Below are 13,591 nucleotides of genomic sequence, written 5' to 3' on the forward strand. Positions count from 1 at the left end.
ACACAAAATAAAATAGACCCCAATCTCTCAGTATGACACACAGACCTCTAAAGTCACGAGTGTGAAGTGAATGAATGTAAACTTTATGAGTAAAAAAAAGCGCAAATCAAACACCGCATTAGTGTTTCCTCTCCGGGTCTCCGTGCATCTCTCAGAAATCAGAGCTTGGCAGGAGTAATATCACCTATAATAATACATCATACACGTTATATTATTTGTATATATTTAATAAGGCAATGATTTAAACGGCTACGATATGAAATGAAACAAGCACAGGCGCGCTCACTGCAATCCAAACAGGCCGCGTTTGCGCGTCTCTCATCTCTCGTCAAAAACCAAACCAGTTTCTCCAGAAAATCTCAAAAGTAGGCTAATAATCAGCGTAGATACATTTTCTACTTGTTCTACATGTTTGCATCTTTATCTTTTGCTGGTTTGCGCGGCACACGCACATTTGTTTAGTGAAGTTCACTTAAAGAGTGAACTTCACTAAGCTCGCTTAAAGAGTTCTGCGTAATGAAAATGTGCGCTTAGATGGATTCATTCGTGTTGAAATGATCACTAAATGCCACGTTGGTCATGACATCGCTCCTCTTGCAACATGCATAAACTCATTATTTTTAGAAATTAATAGTTCATTTTAGTTTAACACGACATACTTGTCAGTGATAACTATGAAAAAAAAATATGATAAAAATCAATAACGGTCTTGTTCAAGTACTGTACGACGTTGTATGCGAATGCAAGATACGAAAAATGTTGTGATTGCTACAAATACCTGGCTGTTACATGAAAATTTATATATGTAATGTCATAATTTTTAAAAGTTTTGCCAAATTTACCATATGTAATTGTTGTCCATAAGGCTATAAATTAAATAAGCGCTTATTTGATAAAAAAAAAAATATTTGTGTTTTCAATTACAATATGAACCACGAGTAGGCTCGAGTAACTCAAGTATTTTTTAAAATAAAAATCGACTAGTAGAAATCCGTACTCTTGCAACCCCTATACTGTACAACCTTAATAAGTATTCCATTATTGGATAAATTTAAGGCTACCTAGGTGGTAGACATAAATAAAAACACAATCTACAAGTTAGAAAATTAAATTAGAAACATCTAAACTTTTCAGAACGCAGCAAGTGCGCCGCTGTGTCATATAGCACATCCTTTCCCGTAACAAAATTGAAAGCTAAGCCAAGATGTGATATGAAGTATCTACGCTGATCATAGCTGCTTTATCAAGTATAGCCCATTTTAAAAAATGAATTTATTAGCAGAGAGCTACTGCAAGGGATTTTTAGTGCAGGGTAATGGTTTCTTAGGCAACAGCAGACGCCGACACGGAGCGCAGGCTACAGAGTGCTTTGGGAAAAAAGGAGAAAGCGCGCGCCGCGCTTATGCTCGTTTTCCACACGTTTTCAGTCCCCAGACATGCAAATGTGGCTTTTGTTTTGACAGGTAGAATTTTTTTTTTGCTGGACTCGGTCGAGACCAAACGAGAACATTTGGCGAGTCCAATGACCAATGTCCCGAGACAAAGTCCGAGTGCAAAACACCAACGAGTCCGAGGGGGTAAGATAGAAAAAACATATGTCTCGAGTCAGGACTCGAATCCAAGTCCGGACCTCGAGTAATACAGGCGCTATCAGTTTGTAATATAGTCTAATGCTATATTTTTTTGCAGTTGCAGTGTGGACGAGGTATTAGGGTATTAAGATCCTTTACTTAATAGTATCCACGTTTTTCCTGACGTTAAAAAATGGACGCCGCCATTTGTAAAATTATATGGGTAAAAAATTCCGGTCGGTCACATTTGCATCCAGATATTTTTAGGCTGTACAAAACAGGGTAGTGTTGCTGCTTGCATATTGACAACTGATGTTGTCCTATCATATATTACTTAATCTGTTTTCTTAATAATAAAGAACACACTGGTTGTTTGTAACTGCCAAAACAGTTTTACACTGTTTTACTGCACGTTGTTATTCTGCTCTCGTGTAACTTTACCTATAGTGGCTAATGAACCGGAAGTCCTCACCCATAGGCTTACTTCCCCATTGAGGAAAAAAACAAAAGGCTGGAAGCAGAGCCCGTCTACGGAGAGCCTTCCCACTCCCTATAAGTCCCTATTTGTACCGAAATTTTGGTTGCAGTTCCACCAGAGTAGAGGTCCCATGGGGTGGGGCACTGGGGAGCGATCGCCATGAGTGCAAAAAAATGAATGGGAGTAAGTCTCTATTGTATTATGGGACAGACCATAGACGGCTAAATTTTGTCCGTTTTCACACCGATCCGATTGCCTTTGAGAAAATCTCAGATCTGATTTCTGTAGGTTTTTGCAAGTTCAACATGAGGTTTGTATAGGTCGAAAGTTGAATGAATGGAGTACTTAAGTGTCCTTTTCGATTTCTTACAGGTTGAGTTGTTGTTTGTGCCCATTAACACGCTAGCATTCTGCTATGAAAACCGTATAACGTATGACGTCATTGATATTTTAAAAAGACTTTTTAAAGCAAATAAGTGACTCTTAAAAATCTAAACACCCAGCAATGTGTTAATTTCTTTGCATCTTTCGAATACAACATTCAAATTACTAGACAAAAAAATTATATCCTGAGAAAAGTGGATTTTGAGGGGTATAACGCCATTTGACCTCCATTCATATCTGCACTCCGTACCCTGTGAGCGCCCTCATATGAAATCAGATAGTGGAACTGCATACCATTTCAGACAAGCCGGAAGTGTAGTGAGATGATAGTGAAACTTCTCGCCATATTAGACATGTCTTCTGGGTGGATAAAGCACTAATACAACACTGTAAAAGGACTCTCACAAAAGTCCATGCTTTGAAAAACTGGTACTTAGGTATAAGTAAGTATAATAGTATATAAAGCATTACTTTAAAGGGGGGTACAGATGGTGTTTCGTGTATTCAGAACTTGTCACTTGAAACAGGTTCAAGAGATGGATTCTCATGCTAAACATGGCCAAAGTTTTAAAAACAAATAATTTGGAACGAAGACTGAGAATTTCTGTGCCGAAAATCTTAACTTCCAGTGTTGGTACAAGTTTCGACTGTTTTTTTTTTGGTCGGATTTAATGATCGAAACAATACTATTTTTGGAGTCTATGAATGATACAAGTACTACTCTGTAAGGTACCCCAAGATTAACATGAGATTAGGTGAAACCTGTGTATGTTATGTACCCTTTAATGGTAAGTATAATCAGGAAAATTAATTTAAAGGTGTCAACGTGAACTGGGACTAAAGATAATATTATACATTATATATCATTGATTAATTGTTACTAAGTTCATTCTTGTAAAAGCCGGATTTTACTGTTGGAGTTGGTTGAGGAAGTTTGTTTGTGGTGGAAAAAAAGTAGTTAAAATAAAAAGTTGCAATATTTCCCCTCTGCAAAATGCAGTGTGAGGAGAAGTAGAATAGAGAAAGGGCATGAAAAAAAATACTCAATGAAAGTACCAAGTACCTCAGATTTGTACCGCAAGGTACGCTACATTACTTTCAGTAAAATGTTCTTTTCTGTTCACCCCAGATTTTTTGTTTGTTCATTTTGCCTAAGTAATTAGTTCGTTGTTTTTTGCAGATTCTTGGCCATCGGGAACTCCTAAACGCACCATAGCTTTCAGCTATCGTGTGGGAGTGAGACAACGTGGCAGGGATTGTGTGGAGAGGTCGCCAGGGCAATATGGGATGCCTTGGTGTTCAGGAGGTCATGCCAGTCCCCACCACTGAGGACTGCCAAAGCATCGCCACTGACTTCCTCCATCGGGTGGAACGTCCCCGACTGCCTTGGGTCCATCGATGGAAAACAAGTGTGTGATCAGGGCCCCTGAGAACTCAGGGTCCCTGTTCTTCAACCTACAAGGGGACTTACTCAAGTTTTGTGTTCCTGGCAGTTGGTAGATGCCCAATAAACTGCTTCCGGGTAATGGATGTGGGCAGCTACGGAGGACAAGCGATGGCGGTTGTGGTTCTGGCTAACTCAAGCCACTTTCAGCCAGGCACTCCGAGATGGGACCCTTGGCCTGCCGCAGGATTCTCTGCTGCCAATATGCAGAGCCATTTGGGACCACAGCCACACATGTTTGTGGCTGATAATAGCCGTTTCCCACTCCCCGCTGGTCCCTCACATGATGTCAACTTCCGAGTGGGGCCAGCCAACACCACCCCACACGGGAGGCTATCCGTGTGTGTGGAAAATTCATGGACCTTGTTCACGTGTGGTTCTTTGCTTTTTAAAATCAGGGGACTCATGTCCGCCTGGCACACCTGGCCCATAAGCGCTATCTATTTTGTTAAAAAAACAAAAATAGATGTTGGAGGCCACAGACGAATACTGACTGAGAGCTTATGGTTTTCCGGGACAATCGTGACTAGTCCAGGTTTGGTACACACCCACTCTCGAGGAACAGCCCCTGTTGCTTTTTTTTATGTTTTCGATGCGTTTGGATATATGGATCGCATAGGTCTTCACGCACTAGCTTCCTTTGGTGGAGATGATTGGAAGGATTACAGTATATCATCTGTAGAGGGTACCCAAGATTAACGATCATGAGCCAAGTGTACAGGGGGTGATACTGGGGGGGAGGTATTGAAACACGTTGCTATTGGTGTTGAGAGTATAAACAGACTCAGAATATGAATTTAGAATGGTGGCTCGAAACATGATAGATTGTGAGAAAGGGGACCTGGGACTATGAACTAGGTATAGCATTATATCATTGGACTTATTGTTACTAATTCATTCTTCGTTAATAGCAGACATTTTACTGTGGGAGCACAGTTGAAGGATTAAATGGAAAAACGAGTTCCACGGTGTTGAGGAAGTTCCAATTTGGAGCGGACACTTCGATGGTGTAGGGCTGGAAAGAAAAAATAAGTTAAGTGGGGAAATAAAAGGAGTGGCAATAGTTCCATCTGAAATGCAGTGAGAGCAAGTGATAGAGGGGATGGGGGGGCCGCGGGGGGGGGGGGGGTCAGGGGAGGCTTAAGTGACAAGTAAAGATCAGCGGGTGTGTACGCAGAAAAAAAGCTAAACGTCGATGGCAGTGTTCAGTGGTCAAATAATGCCTTCTTCTGTGCACCACAGAATCTTTTGTGCAGTTCAGTTTGCACCTAGTACATTAGTCTTGTGTTTTGCGATATTTAATTATCACTCGAGACTCCTAACGCCTACATAGATTCAGCTATACGTGGGGATCATAGCAAGCGCTTACGGTGGTACTGAGGGAGAAGGTCGCAAGGGCAATAGTGGGGCTGACAAGACTGGTGCAGGGGATAACTAACCCAGTCCGGGCCTACCGGGGACTGAGGGCGGGGGGGGAGGACTTGTCAAAGCACGCCAGCCTGACTTACGTCTCTCCATCAGTGGTCAGTTGAGTCCCGCCTCAGACAGTTGGGATCCATCGATTGGATACACAAGTTATGAATTGGGCCCTTTAGAAATCCTGTCTGGGTCCTCAACTACAAGGTGCTACCGTGAAGTCCCCAGGAGGCTTTTAAGATGCCCAACAAACTGTCACTGTCCCTCCTGAGGATGCTAGCTCTCGGAAAAGAGAGGCACAAGAGCGCTGGCAAAGTGGCAGTGGCTACACAACACTCTCCAGCAACACTGTGTTCTGCTGTGATGGGACTCTTTCTCTGCGCTGTGTGCTAGTGCGCCTTTTGCTGTTCCCCTGAACCGAACGGCCACACATGTTGTTGCGCTTGGATTGTCCGACAGCCTGAACCTGAACACTAACTGGCTCGGGCTCTCACGACATGGCTGGTTTGCGCGGCTCAACACTGCTGACTGGGCAGTGGATTTTGTTTTTTTCGGGGGCTGACAGACATGTACGCCGCCGATGGCATCTTCCTCTCGCCCTCGTTCCTGCGGGGGGGCGGGTCGGGGGGTGGGGTGGCGAGGGGCTTGCCCTGGCAAGCCCGCCCTACCATATTACTGTATTTATTCTGGGGTGCTTCTGCGTGAGATGGGGTTGAAGTGAAGCCCCTACAACACCCACTGTAAGCGCCATGGCCGTTTCACTTCTCGATATCAGACGGGGCGGCTGCTACAGGACACAGCTCCCTCTTCCTCTCTGAACGTAACTTCCTTCTCTTGTCTTCTGTAGGTTGCTCTAAGTAGACCTTCCACCTTTTTTCTACACTCATCCTTGTAGTGAAAAGACAATGCAAAAAAACACATATTCAATATACACACCTCATTACATCCACAATGCAGAATAGTGTGTCTTTGGTATGCTATGTCTGAAAGAGGCGACAGCTGTATGTGCCACGTGAACTGTAGAGTACATGTGGGGATTCCTAAATTACATGTTATCCATATTTTTTCGCAGCTAAGAGCAATTACCTGACAGTCACCACCCGCACACCATGTCTAGTACGCTTTTGTTTTTCCTTTTCCTTGTGTCAGACTACAGAGATAGTACGTCAAAAGCACAATTTTAGTTCGTATATGAATGGCGCCGGTCTCATACTAGGGCCAGTTGAGTACACTTGATGTTCTCTACTCAACTTACCTCCCCCATAAGAATTTGTAGTCTATTAGGTGACCCGACAAGTTGACCATTTTCCACTTGCGGGGAACGCATCTAACTTAAGCCCACCCATATATTTTGTTAGACACAAAACAAAACACTGCCCAGTGTTCATTCAAATTTTGCTTTTTTTTTGAGCAATACTTTTATGCAGAACAGTTAGACCACGTTGGGCGCAAATATTTTATACTGACTCTTTCTGCACATGCTGGACCCAACATCTCATGATAGCTTACGGTGTATGAGGGAGAAGGGCACACGGTGCAGCTCAGCAGATTTTGCGAGAGGAGCTTATGTGCTAACCAAACATCCCCTCAAGTATTTGTAAGCTGGCCCCGTTACTCTCGTCCTCAGTGTTCGTGAGTCAGCCTCAGACATTGATTCATCTACTGAAGCGCTCTATTGACCATTTGGAATTTAAATCGGGTGTATGGTCCTAGCAATGCAGCCCAACGCTTCCTGAATGTGAGCTCACAGGAGGCGTTTTGAACACATGCACGTCCTCCTGAGGAGTGCTGCTGCTCCACGAAGGAGGAGCACAGCGCGCTCAATAGCTGTGGTGTGGTGGGTGCCTCTCCGCATCAAGTTGTGTGTGCTGTTGAACTTCTTTTCCTGTGAGTAAACCGAGATTTGTCTGTCCTGATAGGTCGCTTCGATGCTGCGATGGGCGGTCCTGCTTTGGGATGAACTTTGAACAGCTAATGGGCTGACGGCTCTACACAGCTGGTATGCCTACATTGCCGGCTGATGTGTGTGATGTTGCATCTGACCCGGGAGCCACGACACTGTCAACCCGCATGGCAAGTCTGCTCTCTCCTTCTGAAGGTTGCAGGTGCCGCTCCCAAACCTGCCCCTCCATACACATCTTACTGGTAGTTATTTATCTTCGAGGAAGGGGTGAGAGGAAGCCCATCCAACACCCCACGTAGCCCATGGCCGGAGCACCTCGCTCGCACACCTCTTGCGACACTCCTCCTTCCTCTCGTGACTCCTTCCTTGCTCTTTCTTTGCGTGGGTGTCTCTGAGAGAGCACCTATCCACTTTTTCTACCCCCACTCATCGCGTAGTGAAAAGACAATAAACAAAAAATAAACCCCACATATGTCAATAACACACTCATTACCACAATCAGAAATTAGTTCGCGTTTGGTCTGCTCTGTCTGACAGGCACAGCTGTAGTTGTGCCACTGACTGTATCTATATTAACGCGCCGTGCCAATTTCTCCAAATTTTTTCCAGCTCAGCACTTGTTTGACACTCCCACACAGGGGCTTAGAGACCCAGTTCCGCACACTGTTGTTTTTTCCTTGTGATAAATAAAATTATAAATAAAAAATAGACAGAAGTGATGCTTTTTTTTTTCCAAAGATGTGACAAGCCATCTCTGGTCCACTCAGATGTAAAAAAAAAAAAAAACCCACAATGCAGCAGCTCTATACAACACATATTTTTCATTTATCCTATAATGTGTCGAAGGTCAGAAATATTCTGCAGCAAGTAACACTGTTTTGCAAGCTCTGGCGCTAAAGTTATTAATAGAATGCATGTTTTTTTCAGAAAATATATAACATTAATGCAACATTACAACTCACCAGGAAACACCAACAATCTCAGACACCTTGGTCCACGCATCTTTTTTTTTATTTATGTCCCTGTACGCAAACAGGAACACATCATAGATTATTGGGAAACCCTCCACAGCAATAATCAATCTCTCCTCCATTTTGCTTGGGAACTAATGTGGTCGGAACATCTCGGTTACGTATGTAACCTTGGTTCCCTGAATGACGTCATCGCTTTGGGAACACCTTCGGTGTGACGAATGTCTGAAGCCCTTACCATCATGCCAATTCATTTGCCGACTCGCCACTTAGCACCCCCCAACGCGCCATGTAGGTGAGCGTATCCTCCGCAGCGTGCTGCCCGCGGTTATTCATCAGATTTCCACTGTTTTACGAAGGAAGCGCTACTCAAGGACGGAACGGCCAACATCGCACAGCATTCGTTCCCTATTCAGGGACACCATAGGTACATACGTAACCGAGAGTAGTTTCCTTCCTAGGTCATTAGATGCTGCCTGAATGAAGTCATCGCTGTGGAAAGCTTTCCCCTACGCCTGAGTACGCTTAGACAGCTGCACCCCGCCCCGGAACGCATTGCTCAAGGCGGTAAGACCCGGGAGCCAGGAGCGACTCACATCCACACCTGTAGAACTTGATGAAGGTTGCTAGGGGGGAGACCATCCTGCCACAGCACAAACCATCTTCCAACTAGGACCTTTGAAGCGAGGCCTGCTGAGAAGAAAGATAGCCATCTCTGTGTAGTAGGTGATGAGCACGCACGCCTAGAGGCGAAGTTAAAGCCACGGCTCGTCATAGGCCAGGGAGTATAGCCTCCACTATCCAATGTGACATGCGGCTGTGTGGTTTACTAGCAGAACCTCTGCTCTTACACCACAACACAAACATCACAAACAACTGGATCGCGACACCACCACCTGTGCTGTACCGCGTCGACATTAGACCCTAAGAGCCCTTTCACTGGGCCAGGGACTCAGGCCTATCTGACCCCATCTGTTTGCAGGGGGGAGGGGAGAGGCCTCTCAAGACCAGCGTGCTGGAAACAAAATGAACTTCGAAGCCAACCTTTGTAACATATCATGAGAGAGGCCTACCCCGGTTGCACAAAGGACTTTAACCAGCCCTGGGGCAAAGCATACTATGAATGGACTGAGTGGAGGTGAGTCGGCAGATCCCCTGACTCTTTGGAGGGAGGATGATAGCGCCCCGCGAGAAGACCCGTCTTGAGGGTCCAAAAGTTCCTTGGACACAGACTTCAATGGGCTCCACAAAAGGGCTGGCCTGTCAGGCCTTCCACAACACCTATAAGTCCCAAGACAGGACCTTGTGCGGGCGGAACGGCCTAAGCCGTCTTGAACCCTGCATAAAACGGGAGACTAAGGGGTGACAAGACCGACCCCGTACAAAACACCTTCCAAAAGAGCATGCTCAGCAGATATAGCACGTATAGATACAAGCTTAAGATTGGCGGGGGGGGTAACTCCTCTCCGACAAAACGACATTGAAGAAATTCAGTCACTGAAGGCAGGTGCACTAGATGGATCTAGAACGTCATTTCTACACCAAGAGGCCAAAAAAAAGGGTTCCATTGAAAGCATATACGCATCTCGTGGAGGGAAGCCCTCGACATTTAATAGTGTCTGTGAGATTGCGAGAGACTGAACACAAGAGCGTACCTCGTGTCGGGGGTTCACACCCTAACCTCTATTCTGGATGTCAGGATGCAATCATGCCAGCCGCTGCGTCAAACAGATCGTGTCGAGGGGAAACCTCCTCCCATGGCAGGCGGGCTAGCCAGGGGCTGTTGACCAGGTACGAGAACCGACAACTGAGGGGTGGTGGGCCCACCACGGGGCTTGTACCAGCTAGCAAGTGTCCACTCTGTTTGATCGCTACTCTGACGCAATACTGGAGCGCAAAAGCGGACCAGGGGGCAACGCTGATAACGCTTGGTTCCTGGGCCATCGTCAGTGTGCCAGCGCATGCTAGACCCGAGCGGTGAGGGGGGGGGGATGAGACAAGCCGGGAGACAGGGGAAACTCCGAGCACGCACCGTGTGTAGGTGATGCTCCGCCCACTTAAGCACAACACTACGTCAACTTCCGCTGTCTGTGCCCGACGAACTTTTTTGTGCCATAGGAGCGTCACCACTGGTGGCGCCCTGCGAATCCTCCATATGTCCCTCCTCCAGGAATCTGTCCTCGCGAGCCTAGCCGTGCTCTCTGCGCTCCGGCGGGCCCCTGGGCCAGGGATGTGATGCGAATAGGGACAGGAGACATTAGTGTTGGGCTGATCCACAGAGGGAAGACCACGACACGCGGTCAGCCAGCTGTGTGGTGGGGCTGTCGGGGGGCGGGGGGGGGAGGAAACGTTAATTCTCCTCCCACTTGACAAGGGGCGAGTTGAGAGGGCGGGAGACGAAGCACAGTTGCACACGATTGCCTGTTCGTCTCGACTACACACTGTGACAAAACCCCTTCAAATGGAAATGGGTCATAAAATTATAAAAAGAATGTTGAAAGCCAGAAGAGACTATTAAGCATCTCCCAAAACGCGTTATATACAAGCCACGATACACCTCTGTAACCTGTCAGCACCCCACTGACTCCACCGTGACTGCACCCAACGCCGTACGATCGTCTTGCGACGACCCAAAGTCCCAGCTGGACTCCTTCATTGAAAGGAGCTGGGGGGTGGTCTCATCCACGGGGCTTAGAGCATAAAAGCCCTGGGGGTGTGTCACCATAATTCTGGGAGCAGATGGACCAAGAGCGTGGAGGAATGTTTTGGCTCTTCTGTCACACCACCTGAAATGGTCGCACATATGGAGCAGGCCCAACTGAAGTACAGAGGACGTCACTGCCATCATACCCCAACAGTCTGAGACACAAGCCTTTACGTGTACTAGGTGCCACTGTCTTAACTGGCTACCGGACAGGTCTGCTATTGTGACTGTAAACGTACAGGAGACAGACGTGCCCGCATCGGTGCAAGAATTCCAAGCCCATCCCCCAAAAAAAAGGTTTGCTGTTGTGACAACAGCGGCAAGCAGGACACTGTTTTGTATGTTTGTCTATAACCCTAGGCTCCTCAGATTGATCGAGTACCAAAATGTTCAATGTGTCCTCAAAGTGCCTGATACTGCGATTGAGCTAATATTCATTAGCCAATCCTTCCAGGCACTTCACATTCTGATGACTTGGAGCACGCAAGGGGTCAGAGCTGCGTCCATACATTTTGTAAATGTATTCGCGGATCCAAAGCTAGTCCGAACGGTAAGAACACAAAACTTGGTACGCTTCGCCCTCGAAAGCAAACCTGCGGAACTTCCTGTGTCTCTTGACGATCTGGATGTGAAAGTATGCATCCTTTAGATGATGGTTCCAAACCATCCTCGGATTGGATCTGAGGACAGAATGGGACTTCAAGTGTGCGCATCTTTATTGCCAATATGAGCACAATTTAGACGAGCAAGTCCAACACTTGCGGGCGAAACCACAGCGATCTTGTTTGGGACAACAAAATATGGTACTTGTAACGAGCCTGACTCCATCAGAGTGGGGCGGTAGCCTCGTTCTATAGCCACTTTCTGTAGAGTGATGGCCACCCTCTTGATGGGGGGAGGGTTTGTGGGTTGTAAAAATCAAGCCCGCCCTGGTGATGGTATCGTGAGTAGGAAGAACTCTCGCGGTGAAAGGAGGTGGCCCTTGTTGCTGGTGTAACCGTGTTGAAACCGTGTTGGAGACCTGCGCGTGAGTACTCCATTGTGTAGAGGTTGGGCCAAGCTGCTTCCATGCGGGGCCCATAGTTCGCTATATCGGGGCTTTAGTCGTGTACGTATTGAGATGGATTTTCTGCATGCAGTAGGAGCAGAAGCCCAGCAACTGAGTGGCGTGAGTTCCATAACAGGAAGACCGCCCAGATGTCGTCTGGTTGGGGCCAGTCCACCATCCCCAGAGTGGGGGATTTTGAAGGCGTTTCGTCGAACCGGGCGCATGCTCGCGATGACCCTTTGACTTTTCCGCTAGAACTTATGGATCTGGCTGGATAAACGAGGCATAAGTATCTAGTTTTAAAGGAAAATTGCTCGCTGTGCGACTCAAACCTGAAACTGCCCGCGAACGCGTAGTAGGTAAACCTGCGCGCGGGAACCACATGAGAGCTCGAGACGCACGGGAAGGCCGGGCAACGAAGAGAGATCGACACATGCTTGTTGCGGGTTCGGTACCACACTCTCCAAAGGAGTGGCTGGGCTACGAAGATGAGTAATTGCTATAGGAACTGCTAGTGGGGAGCCTGAGAACAGAAGGCCTTGGCCGTCGAACCTCATAGCTCAGCCATGTTGCTGTTGTCGTGGGGCGATGGGAGCTGGGCTGGCAAGACCTGGGGCCCCAGTCCCTGGGCGAGGGGTAATTCTAGGCGATGGCTCATGGCGCTGAACCTCGTGAGGTGTGCTAGAGAAAACGAAATCGTGCTAACGAGCGCGCAGGATTTGAGTTCTTCTTGCTGCTAGCCAACGCAGTCGCGCGCCGGATGAGCTGACCAAAAACACTGCAGACCGTTGTTTAGCTGTTTAAAACTTTTCCACGACAGTCGTGACCGAATCCCCGCCCAACAAGCCATCCGTAGAATGCAAAATCCAAAATAAAAGTTTTGTCCTTTTTCTTTAATGCCAGGAGAGTGATGCAAAGTGTAATCAACTGACCCTACACCTGCAATGGATCTGCCGATTGCGCGATCCCATGTGCTTGGTAGCCCTACGCCAAGTCAGCAGCTCGTTGGAGTTCTTTCAACAGCCTCCTGGAGTCAGGTGGGCCTTCCCTCGGCCCAGCTCCTTGGGCACATCTGCTTGATGCTTCCGGGAGTACACCCAAAGAATGGAGTGCGTAGCCGCTTGTCCGGGCAGCCATATAAGATTTCCCGACCAAGGCGGGGCGTGGTGTTCTGCCGCGACTTGGGCCGGCAACGAAGGCGTGACTTCCAAGGCGGGCGAGTGCGGCGTGAGATGTGACCAACTTTTCCACAGCACGTGTTACAACGTCTAACAGTTCGCTGTAAGACGGGGAGGTGCATTTCTCCTGTTCACTGCACTGCAGGGAGAGAACTGCACACTTCACCCAAAAAACCCTCCGAATTGGAGGCCACTGTGGACAGCACGTCTTCATCACATGGCGTACAACCGAAAGACATCGTATCACAAGCTTCCGGGGTAGGCCGCAAATTATCCCAGTAGGATCCCGTTTTAATCTGATGAAATAGTGTGCAGCACGCTGATATAGCTCACCCAAGTGTGTGTTGGGGTGGTGCTAAGCGCTATTTGGCCAATGAATTGGCGTGATGGTATAAAGGCTTAAGACATTCGTCACACCGAAGGTGTTCCCAGAGCGATGACGTCATCGCAGCATCAAAGTGAACCTATGAGAGGGAACCAAAGTTTACAGGACG

This window comes from Cyprinus carpio, chromosome A20 (assembly GCF_018340385.1).
Source record: "Cyprinus carpio isolate SPL01 chromosome A20, ASM1834038v1, whole genome shotgun sequence".
In the NCBI taxonomy this organism is placed as follows: Eukaryota; Metazoa; Chordata; class Actinopteri; order Cypriniformes; family Cyprinidae; genus Cyprinus; species Cyprinus carpio.